At 42.5% G+C, this 12564-nt stretch overlaps 1 pseudogene; it reads left to right on the top strand.

Annotated features, from left to right (window-relative positions):
• The first annotated feature begins 9619 nt into the window (after nucleotides 1-9619).
• LOC147007230 (uncharacterized) lies at nucleotides 9620-12177 on the top strand (annotated as a pseudogene).
• Nucleotides 12178-12564: the final 387 nt, after the last annotated feature.

Raw genomic sequence — 12564 nt, 5'->3', positions numbered from 1 at the left:
GTCCGCAGAAAAAAATGCAGGGGTGGGGGGGGGGGCAATGTTATCCCTGAGATCACCGTGTGAAGTGTGAAGACATCTTTTTTGCTAAAGGCCCGGTCACACCTTGACGTTTTAGCCAACATATCACTACCGATTTTTGAATTTTTTTTCTAAAACGCCCCTTTGGCACCACGTTGAATACGTTATGGGTAAAGTTTTGATAACATTCGAGAGCACGCTTTGAAAAAACACTGCCATACTTGTCGTTGTACGTTGGCTTCTAAACGTTGTACTTTTCGGTTGTCCTCAAATTTTTTCATGCTTGAAATTTCCACGAAGCGTATGCACGGCGTGCCCATGACTCACACGTTCCGCTACGCTGGCCACAAGTTGTATGCACGGTCTGCGATCGTTGACAGACGATCAAAAGCACATGCTACTTGTAAGTTAATGCATAAGTTGAGACACGCCGAGGTAATGTTTAGCGTACCCCGAAACTTATTTCCTAACCTATGATTAACGTGTTGTTGGCACGTTACTGGCGATCGATTGCCACACATCGACAGACAGCCACTTTTAAGTTACTCATAGGCTGAAGAGACGTTCGGTATAATGGATGCGATCCTTGCGTCAGCGTCCACGGCCACAGCCAGAGACACTTATTTGCAGCCCATTCTTCAAACTTTTTCTTCGGCATGAGCGAGGATGTTCACACTTCGATGTCTAGCTTGGCTACTTGATTCCAATTGTCCATCGGCAGCGTCTATTCAAAATAGTCGAGTTTGAGCGTTTTAACACGTTCCAGAAGAAAGCCTTCAAATTTCAAAACCCCAGACGTCCAAAAAACAAAGGCGAGTGACAGCAATTTAAATCGTTCATTGTAAACAATGAAAATAGTTGAGTGGTGCCGTTTCCAAAAGTCGTTGAGTGTAAAAAAAAAATCCAATTGTTGAGCGCAAGCGTCTACTTTCCAATAGTGGGGTTTGAACGATTTAACACGTTCAATAGAAACGATTAAAATTTCCGAGCGCCAGCGTCAAAAAACAAAGGCGAGTGGCAGCAATTTAAAATCGTTCATTGTAAACTTAATGAAACCAGCTGAGTGGTTACCGTTTAAAAGTCGTTGAGTGTAAAAAAAAATCCAATTGTTGAGCGCAAGCGTCTACTTTCCAATAGTGGAGATGCAGCCATTTAAATCGTTGAGTGGCAGCCTATGAAACTACCCAAGTGGACACGCGGATGCAAGGACGATCCATCATAACCCCACACCCCTCCCCCTCACACTCACCCCTACTACTGCCAACATGAACAAACTACTACTACTACTACTACTACTACTACTACTACTACTAATACTAATACTAATACTGCTGACATGGACATCGAGCTCAAAAAGGAACTCGAAAACACTGTTGGGTTCCCACTTTTATGAGCAGCATTTTTATATACCAATTCCCAAAACCGCTGGGAACACGTCTTCATATGGCAGTTGTAGAGACTAAGAAACACATGTTAATTTATTTTTTCTTGTCGACCGGAGAGACGTCATTGGAATACGTCTAAATACGTCGATGTGTGTTGGGACTACGTAAATAATTGGTTCAAAGCACGTCAAACATAAGTTAGAAATAAGTTTCGCGTAAAAAAGACATTAACTTGCGACGTGTTTCGACTTATGAGTAGCTTATAAAGTAGCCTTTGTGGAGCGTGTGTAAGCGTCCACATATCGTGTGTACAACTTATCCCCATCGCATGCGGAACGAACGTGTCATACGCCGAGTACGTGGCGTACAAATTTTGAACATGTTTAAAAATTTATTGAGCGTACTCTACTTACTACGACGTATGATAGCATACTTTAGCGTTCTACTCACGTTATACCAAACTTACTCATACCGTATGTTTGACGTGCCCCAACGTTTTAGACACATTTTTCTTACGTCGGCATACGCTGGCAAGATCGCCAAGAGTGGGACCGCGATGTTTGTCACTTCCCATTTCTACGGCAGTTATGATTCGAAGAGATCGTAGTGCTAGTCAGCCTTTTAATGAGGCTACGTCACGACATCGTCAACGATGCGTGCAACAGCGCTATGCCAAAAGTTAGACTATGTCGTTGGGCATGGGTTGTGTAGGCCAACTTATACAGGTTCTAGCATTCGTTGAGTATAAGTTATCTATAACACAACATGAAGAACGTTCTGTGTCCATCACTAATATGTTATGCATACGACCAACTCATGAATACATCCCAATCTTAAAAAAAAAACAGCAAAAATTAAACGTCAGCCAGCGTTTTTCATACATTTTAATACGTTGCCATCGCTGGCCTAAAACGTCAAGGTGTGACCGGGACCTTGAATATTACTGTAAATAACAGAACAAAAATGTTAACAATTCTTCCAGGTAGAAGACTACACGATTGATCGAATGTCATGATATTTTGAGCGTGGAGACATAGTGTTTTTTCTTTCATTCCTTCTGTATTAAGACTAATTAATTTATTTTATGTCACAAATAAAACTTATAGTAATTTTTTAGTTTGTATTGTATACAAAATAATCAAACTAAGTGATCTTGATTTGATTGTTATAGAGTCTGGGGAAGACCAAGTGTATTAAATTTGTATTGTTATGTTAACCTCATTTTTCTTATTTTTTCAGGAATGTAGAAATGGATATCAGGAGGTTCTTTAAAAAAAAACGTAAGTCTGATGATGACTCTGACAACAATCAAGACACCCCGGGTACATCGGAGACAGCATGTTGAACCAGCAGAGCAGCGCAGAGGGGGACATCCACGAGCAGTTACTTTCTCACAGCAACCAATCAAGATGCCACCCCAAACACAACTTGCAAAGAGTGTGCCAATGACTTTCCTCATCATCTGGACATTGGATCATACGTCAAAACCACAGAACATTTGACCAATAATCGAAAGATATGACCTCCCTGATGAACACATACGTCCCACCAACTGATTGCAGCTATCAAACGATTCACAGGGACTCCCACTGTTTCCGCCACACGTGGACTAAACCAATATTCTCTCCATGGCTGGCCTACTCCAAGAGTCACTTGAAAAGGTGCTCTGTGCAAATACTGTGTGCTGTTCCCTCAACCAGTGCACCGAGGTCTAATGGGTGCGTTCCATCGTGACTCCTTTTGTTAAATACAAAGACTTCAATGAGTGCACGAGGGAGAAGCACATATACTTTCCTCCTGGCACAAAAAGAGCGCACTGCAAAAAAATGCCCAACAATTTCCTCACCACCGTGCATTACCCAAGAGCCAGGAGTTGACCATCATGAACAGGCCAGATGGACCGAGCAGTCAACAAAACAGTTACTTAAAACCGAGAGAAACTGTTCCCCATACTATCCAGCATTCTGTTCTGCTGCAGCCATGACATTGCATTGAGGGGAAGAAGAGTACATCGGGGAACCTCTGTGACCTACTGCGATTCAGGATGCAGAAGCAGGGGACACGCTCCTGAAGGATCACATGGAGGGCGCAAGCAAAAATGCGAGATACACATCAGTTTGTGTACAGAACGAGCTGATGCGATTTCTTATACTCCGAAGAAGTAGTAAGAGACAATATTGTGAAAGCTGCAAATGAATCAAATGGATTCTCTATCATTGCAGATGGAAACTGCTGACATATCCAGGCACCGAGCAACTGTCCATTGGAGTACGATTTGTTGCGCTGCAGGAACATAACGGAATGCCTCAGCCACCATACGTGAGGAATTCCTTGGATTCATTCCACTGGAGAGAATTGAGACGCTGCAACAATTGCAGATACTATCATCGTCCAAGCAAAAAAATTTGGTCTTAACCTCGACAAGCTCCACCATCAAGGCTACGATGGATGCTCAACCATGGCGAGAGAAACGATAATGGTGTACAGGCCCGTATCAGGAACACCTATCCCAAGAGCTGTTTTCGTGCACTGCTCTTCACATCGACTGAATTTGGTGGTTCATGATCTGAATTCTGTCGCAGATGCTTGAGGAATACGACTGGAACTGTGAAATCTATCATTAAATTCTTCCGTGACAGTCCCAAGCGCAGGAGACTGGTTCCAAATATACCTTTGTTGTGTGAAACCAGATGGAGCGCAAAGTACAAAAGCATTCCTTCCGCATCTTTTCAGAGAACTTTTGTGATATCTATGCACAACTGGAGACAAACCAGCATGAGTCACAGAGTATGCGTCAGACGGCGTATCAGCTGAGGGTGTGCTGCAGGAACCACAGTGTTTCCTCATCTGTCTGAAGATCATTGCGAAGTTCTCAGCGATGTTGGAGCCAGTGACCCAACAGCTGCAGGCAGTCGACATGGACACGATGGGAGTCCGAGGATCACCGACCTGTTGATGAAGGCTTTCGAGGAGCTCACCGGGATGGTGCAGACCGTGTGTTCTCAGAAGATGTCATCCCTGAGGTGAAAACCTTGGCAGAAGGAACTTGGCATAGACTTGATGATGCCTCGGCGATGCGCATGCCAAGGTCCACTGGCCGAATGTAGGAGAGCTCCATTGAGGAGTACTATCACCGCACCATCTATGTCCCGTACATGGATTCCTTGATCCAGTCTCTGAAAAGTCGCTTTGGTGAAAGAAATAACACGCCATATTTTCACATTTTCGCACCTACATCCGAGAGAAATGCAGCAAACAGAAAGAGATGAATTCAAGCACATCGTTTCATCTGTCAAGGAAATGTATGGCATTGACAACCTTGTAGAAAGAAGCTCTGGCATTGGTATGACGTGCAGAAGCACAAGCCACTGGATGACAACTCTCTGGGTATGATGTCCCGAGCTGGTGAAGCAGACCCACTCCTGTTCCCTGCCTGTGTAGCAAGGCTATCCTCAAATCGCACTGACTCTGCCTGCAACATCATGTACAGTGGAAAGGTCCTTCAGCACACTGCGCAGGGGTAGAAAGACCTGGTTAAGATCAACGATGAGTGATAAACGTCTGCTCCACCTCTGCATGCTAAGTGTCCACCGCGACAAAGTGAACAGCCAGAAGATCGAGCTAATGAACAGGGTCATTGACAATTTCGGAAGAGGAATCCCCGACGGCTCCAATTCCTGTTCCAAGAGTAGTAACCTGCTCTAACCGAATGACTGTTGAGAAATGTTTATGTTATTTTATTCATTTTGTATTTTCCATGTAATTTTTTCAAATTTTTGATTTTCCGGGGCCCCCCTTAGCACCCCTCCCCTCTGACGGACGCCCATGGGTATTACTGACATTGACGTTAAAATTTAATCAACAGGATAAAATTAAATTCAATATCAAATTTCAATGAAGAGGTGAAAATTGAATGATGAAAAATCATTTTTACGTCTCCACCAGATGAAGTCGTTTCAGATTTATCCCGACATGTTTTTTCCGGGTTGTCCGTCCGTCATTGATAAGATTTTTGTTTCCACAATAACTTAAGAATGTCTGAAGGGATCAAAGTCCAAACTAGAGTACCAAGTATTATAATGATGTAATAGCTGTGTGGGTTGGAGAGGATAACGGTCCAAAGAGTGTCGTTCTAGTTTATTTATTATCTCACCTGGAACATACTTCCATCCCAGGGAGATTTTGGGATGGAGCATCGTCCCTCCATAAACATTTGAAACGTTAATTCTCTGAAACAACACACGATTCCGATGAAACTTGACCGGAGACCTTCGTCAAAGTTTGTTTGACGACATCAAAAAGAAAGAAAAGAAAGAAAAAAATCGGGGTCTGAGGGGTGTTGTGACGGAGGGGGTGGGGGAGGTGTGGTGAGCAACAAGGGGTATTGCTCCTATTTTTTAGCTTACCTGGAATTTACATTCCAGATAAGGTATCGTCATTGCGCACCATCTGTCCGTCTGTCTCCTTTATCAACTTCTCTGGCGAGAACTGCTGGTCCAATCCGGCTGAAATTTGTGAGGAACGTTCCATTCGAGACTGGAAACAGAAAAGCTTGTTCCGATCACATGACCAAGTACGTTACAATGGCCTACTTGGTCAACTTTTGGGTAAAAAAATCGCATCAATTCGTTTAAATATCTTCTTCTCCACACCCAGCAGTCCAGAATGTTTACCAAATTTGGGTTACAACATTAGGCCAGGGCCCAGATAAGCAACAGGTCCAGTAGTCCTATTTTTAATTCGCAATCTCCGTGAGATGAAGGAATCTAGGTCATGGGATAGTCATGTGATGGACAATTCAAACATAGATTACATTCTGAGGTTCATTAATTATCTCTCCTTCTGGATGGAAAATCAGGGCTCCATGTTAGTTTTTCCGTGTCGGTGTCACGAACCATCATGCTGAGTTTAGAAATTATCTGTTGAGCCACCTGGGAGTCGTCGGGGGGGGGGGGTAGGGGAAATGAGAACTTGTTTGCCCAGAACCCTTCACCCTGACTGCCTGAGGGACATCATTGTTGCTTTAACAGCTCATCTTCACTCCGTTGTAGATGAGCGAAATACACTAATATCAAATAAGAGTGTGTTAATACAAGGATAAAAATACACCAATTTGAGGAATTGAGAGGCGTATGAACGAAGGTCGGTATGATCCCCATTTAATGAGGATGTACTGTGTATAATTGGTCCAGTCTTGATCACTGCCTCAACTTGTTTTGTTTCCAACCTAGATCATTCTCTTTTACAAAGACAAATTCCCTTTATCTCATGTGAACTTTCAAGAAAATAGAGGTAAACAGTCTCCAAGTGGTGGTTGAGATGCGAATCAAAGCAAATGCGCAATGCTGAGACGATGGTGCAGGACCTGCAGAAAGAGGTAAATGATGTGATGATCATCCTTTTTCCTTTATAGAGGGAGAATCATGTAATTTGGGAGCATGTGTGATTGAGGATTAAAAGTGAGTTTCATTGAGGTTTAATTCAATATATTTATACAATTTGCTTGATAAACTGTGCGCTGTTTGCAGATGGAAAAACAAACATGTAATGGAGATTAATATGCAGGTGTTGCAGCAGAATTACGAGAATGCACGGGCTCGAAAAGCCTTGAACAGGAGCGAGACGAAGGTACAAAGAACTTTCATTTCAATGTCTTTCACTAATATTTCTGAGCATCAATCATATTTTCAATCACATTGAGATTTATGTTCATGATAAAACATCATACTTGAAGTTTAAGAACACTATCACAACCAATATTGTTTTAAAGTAGCATTCTAAGTTTCATCAAACATTTAAAATTACTTTTATGCTTGGGAAACTAAAAATATTGTCGCGTACCCACAAACGGTGAGGTTCATTCCCTGATCCAATTGTCGTGTACCTCGCGGTGAGAGTTCATTACCCCTGATCCAATTGTCAGTACCTAGCAGTGAGAGTTCATTCCCCTGACCCAATAGTCGTGTACCCTGGCGGTTTTACACCACTTCCAGACTGGATCACAGAGCGGTTTTTTTCCTTGGAGGCAAACCGTGATCCTCAGAGATTATACGCGCACGAGGGACGGTTAACGGTTCGGACGTTACCAGAGGGCGTTCACCAGGACGGTAACCACGAAGGTTTACACTCGAACATACAACAGATCCAAACAACGTAAAGGAATGTGGGTTTTTAATGGAAATAATTTATTTACAATGGTAACTTGTGTGTTGTTACTCGATGTCTTGCATAGATCATGGCATTACCAGAACTCTCCGTCATGTTCCCTTGTGGGATTATTTTATTGCTTAAGCGGTTCCTTTGATCCTGTGTGCTTTCCGTCTGATCATAAGATCATAAGATAAGATCATAAGAGTAACAATTCAAGGTGTAGTAATAAAAACAGAACGTGAGAGTAAACTAAATCTAATTTCCTATTCCAGACGTCTCCACACTCACATACAAAGATGGACAAGGGGAAAAGGATAAATAAAATTAAAATCCTCCCTTTCTCTAGGCACTTAGCTTCGAGTCCAGAAATGAAGTCTCGGTATGTTAAAGTCACCAAACCGCTTTGTCAATGAGGCGGGAAGATGTTCCCAAAATGGCGTGCAGCCTTGTTCGTCATGTCGAGGAGGAAACAACTGTAATATCCTTCTCTTCCAATCGCCATCTCCTCACTCACGTCACACTCTCGACCGCATCCCTCACACAACTATTTAAATGTGGTGACAAAGTGAAATGAAACCCAAGTACGTGACGTAGATATGTTCTTCCAGTCACGGCAGATATCGCGATATTTACAGAGTGATGTGATTGGCTGCATCCTTTTCCAAATCACATGAACAGTTGGCTGCACACTAAAATGTACGGACAGTTCATGAGACGGAACTGAACGGCGAACACGAATATAAAACTGAAGCGATTCACGGGTCACCAGGAATTTGTTATGAAAGAATTCCCGGTTTTCTTCCACGGAAAATGTTTCATTTTTCTGGGTTCGGTTAAATACAAGAAAATACAGTGAATAAAGGATCTAATTGGTAATTACCATCCGTTTTACAAGGATTCGAACTGGCACCAAACACTAACACACAACATTGAGATGTTTCCAATCGTTTATGCCTAATGTATGCACACGCGAAAATTGCACCTGGGCGTGGATTAAGCAGAGTCATGTTCCGATGCTGTGCCCCGAAACCAGTTAGTCTAGGAGCCAGGCCACATTTAATTAGACTATTGAGCACAAAATCTTCAGTGATATGAAAGCAAACGACAATCAGTGCTGACCCAGAAAAGCCAATTCTTAAGTTTTCTGGGTCAGCCTAAGATTTTCTTGGTGCTCATTTGGGGAAATGTCGCCATATTTCACTTTTGTTTAGACTTTTGAGCACAAGTGTGATTTTAGGTATATGGAATCCTTCTGCGGCACTTTCTCGGAATCCTTAACTTAAGAATGTAGCTTTGGTCAGCCTAATGAGCTGAAGAACACCTATTAATTCACTAATTATCATTTTAATTAGACTTTTCAGCACAACATCGAAACATGTCACAAATAAAAGATGAATGTATAACAAGTCAGAATATATCACTTAAGAACGCAATTAGGTCAGCCTAAGTACCTTAAGAATCAATTAAAGGTGATCAACACCAACCAATTGTGGCCAATGCGAGTAAATCAATGTTGCTCAGCCACACCTGAAACTTATATTTGTGTATTCCAATCGTCATGGTTATTCCAGAAATACTGTCATAATAAACATCAAGGTCAGCCTAATGAGCTTAAGAACGCCACCAATTACCACTAATCATCACTTTAATTAGACTTTTGAGCACAAAAACGACATGTTGCAAATGAAAGTCGAGTTAATAACAATATAGAATATGTCACTTAAGAACGCAATCAGGTCAGCCTAAGTAACTTAAGAATCAAAGTGGTTAACGCTAACCAATGGTAACTTCACTGTAACTTTAACCAAAGTTGCTCGGCGCAACCCTATTGTTGAACGCTCAGCAGAAAACGAAACTTCCCTTTTTTTTTTACAACCGCGTAGTTTCCAACCTAAACCGAAACTAAACATTGGTGGCGGCACCAAAACCTTTTAGGTCTGGTACATTGCTGAGATGGCAGGTTCTGCCGCAGAGCCACCTCTAATGAACATGTGTTTTTGTCGATTCTGGTGACTTCCGAGGGTGCAGCGCACTGCAGACTGATTCTCCAGCCATCGACTCTCCAAATAGTAATGGAATCAGACGAAGGAGGTGAGTACTTTGGTGTATTCATCGATAATGTACATGATGACATTTGAATGGAAATTTCAAAATGCTCAGTTTCAGGCTGTTAGATGATGCATATTCATCGTCTTAAATTCATCCACAATGTGACACTTTTAGCTGATTAGACATTCGATGTATCGGTCCGCTATAGTACGCAAATTTGATAGAAATTAAGGCAGCGATGTCAACATTTTTCAGACGTGGAGATGATCTCATCACATGATCAGGAAACCGATCATTCGATTGAACAAGGGATGACAACCACGCCCCTGGAAGTGAAAATTGATGCATCGGGTGAGCATTTCTACACCCTCAGTTATTCAGTTTAATGAGCTACTAATTCTCATCGGCTATCTTGTTCAAAATTTCCTGATTCTAAAATTCCCCTCCCAGTTTCCAGTGATCAATATGATCCAAGCATGTCAACCTGATTATTTTTGCTCTTCCTGAAGTATTCAATCAACAAGCGACGACAAAACTAAGTTAAAATTTAATGTATTTTATTTCCCTTTCAGTTGTGCACCCTGAAAAGACTACCAAGACAACGAGTTGTGTCATACACAGCGGAGGTACGGGAGTGCTACTACCAATGAAACCTCATATTTGGCAAGTAATAAAGACCGCAGCTGTAGCCAGGCAGGCTAAAAAATTGTTTGAATCTTCAAAGTATTTCAAGATTATTATTATTAAATCAATCCCTGAAGAAGGAGATAACACTGCTTACCACGTGCAGTGTTATAAAAATTTCACTGCGGTTTCGGCAGAGTGAGTAGATGAATCAATGAGTGCCCAATCAAAAACTCAGGTCATCGTCGAGCGCGATTGCGAGTGGATCCGGTATTTTCCCATAGGAATGTCTATTTTGCGGCAAAAATAAACTTCAAAAAGGCAAAAATAGCAAGGTTGAAATGCTTGGCGCATGTGAAACCCTGGAAGCCGGAGAGACCAGAGGGCCGCGATGGTTATTCAAGACGAGGGAATTTCGAAGAAAATAGCCAGTGTGGATTTAGTAGCAAAGAAGTGAAGTATCATCATTCTTGTAACAACACATACCTAAAAAGAGCCGACAGAATCAATGTACCCCGCACACCAGAGCGCGCCAAAATTGCACTCCAGGAGACCTTGAGTTACGTAGAAACGCACGTCATTCAAGTTAACACTTCAGAATTACTGATGTCTATTTTCTGGAGGTATAGTCAGTTTTGTGAGGAGGAAAACGAATCACCCGTCACAACTAGTCAGTATCTCGGTCAGTTACTACAGACTCACTTCAGTGGCAAACTAAAGTTGCATTCTCCTAGAGGCAAGAAGCTCGGAATAATAGTCTCCAATAGCCGATTGACATATGAATCAGTAAGAGTAGCATTTGACTACAGGGATTCAGCTGAAGGTGCTATCGCGCAGACAGCCCTCATGTTGAGAAAACATTTGAAGGAAGTGCAACCAGATCATGCTTAAACTGACCAAGTCTCATCATTCAGTGTCGAAAAAGGGGACGCATCGCCACCGGACTTAGTGAGAACATTTTTCAGAATTCTTTTTGGTGGTCCAAATTCGGCTAAGCATAGCGAAGAAGTGCTGCGCCCTGCCGATTCGGTGAGTCAGGATGCCCTGTTAATTACTAGCAATGGTGCTATTCGACCCAGAAAGCAAATCGCTCTGGGCATGGGAGTGACGTCAATGACTGGTAGTAAAAAAAACTTGTCACTATGCTAAACAGGTTAGATCATTGTATCAATTACCACGTGCTGAGAAATTAGAGACGGAGATAACACTGGCTCAGCAAGAGAGGATTGAAGCATGTCCAGAGGGAACCCGACAAAATGCAACTATGGGTCTCGCGTTTGATAACTTTGACGAAATCTGCTGCACTTTGTCAGGAGAAGATAGTCTACACGATACGATGGGAATCCTGTATCAAATTGATGATACCTCACAACCACTGGTTGATGCCGAACCATCGAGAACGCCATCATCTTTCTCTGGAAACATAAGAAAGAAGAGAAAGTTGGATGTCCCAGAGACCGTCCTCACTCCCTACCACAGAAAACCACAAATGGTCCATTTCCCACCTGATTGTTCTGACAATGAGGGAACCATCGACCATATCGAAATTGGGCAGAGGAAGGATATACTATGGATTATGTTCCATGCACTGGAGATCGAAAATGTGCCACTGTGGGCAGGCTTCAATGCAAAGTATTACACAGACAACCTCCCGAAACAAATAATCTACAACATACCACATTTGAAAGAGCCACCCACAGGTTTGGACGTTGTCACTGAGACACTCCGTATCGCACAAAAGTGTGCCAAGGAGTGTAACCAGACATATGCTTTTGTCACATACGATTTGGCAATTGCGAAACCAGCGATGCAGATACAGTCGATGGAGTCACCAACTTACGATGATGTGTTCATAATGGTCGGAGCATTTCATATTCAGATGTCATTCTTCAAAGCGATAAGGAAGTATGTCACTGGAACCGGTGGTCCTGAACTTCTCACGGAATGTTAAGTCCTTGCTTCTGGCTCTCTCAATGGGTTCTTGTCTGGCACGCATTTCAACAGATGTGGACGGCTTCATCAGATCCTAGCCCTGGCTATGCAGATACTTCACTTCCGCTCGTTCCTGTCGACGTATGAATGTGATGAAGAAGTTTCACAGGCACTTCAGAGATTGATATCCGGTGACGACGACAGTGTATGGGGGGAGATGAATGATCCACAGGTCAGCGCCCTTGTGAATGCATACACAGTGTACATGGACAACACTCGCAAGGGTAAACATGGTGAAACCGCAAAGTTCTGGCTATGTTACATTGATTACATCCAGGACTATCATTTACTCGATCGGGCCATTCGCACAAACAACATCAATCTATTCGTACTATCTATATCTATA

The sequence above is a fragment of the Eptatretus burgeri genome, unplaced genomic scaffold, assembly GCF_056783735.1.
Source record: "Eptatretus burgeri isolate ZD-2024b unplaced genomic scaffold, Ebu_testis_v1 Ebu_testis_scaffold_387, whole genome shotgun sequence".
NCBI lineage: Eukaryota > Metazoa > Chordata > Myxini > Myxiniformes > Myxinidae > Eptatretus > Eptatretus burgeri.
Note: the sequence above shows the minus strand (reverse complement) of the source record. Positions and strands in the feature narration are given on the sequence as shown.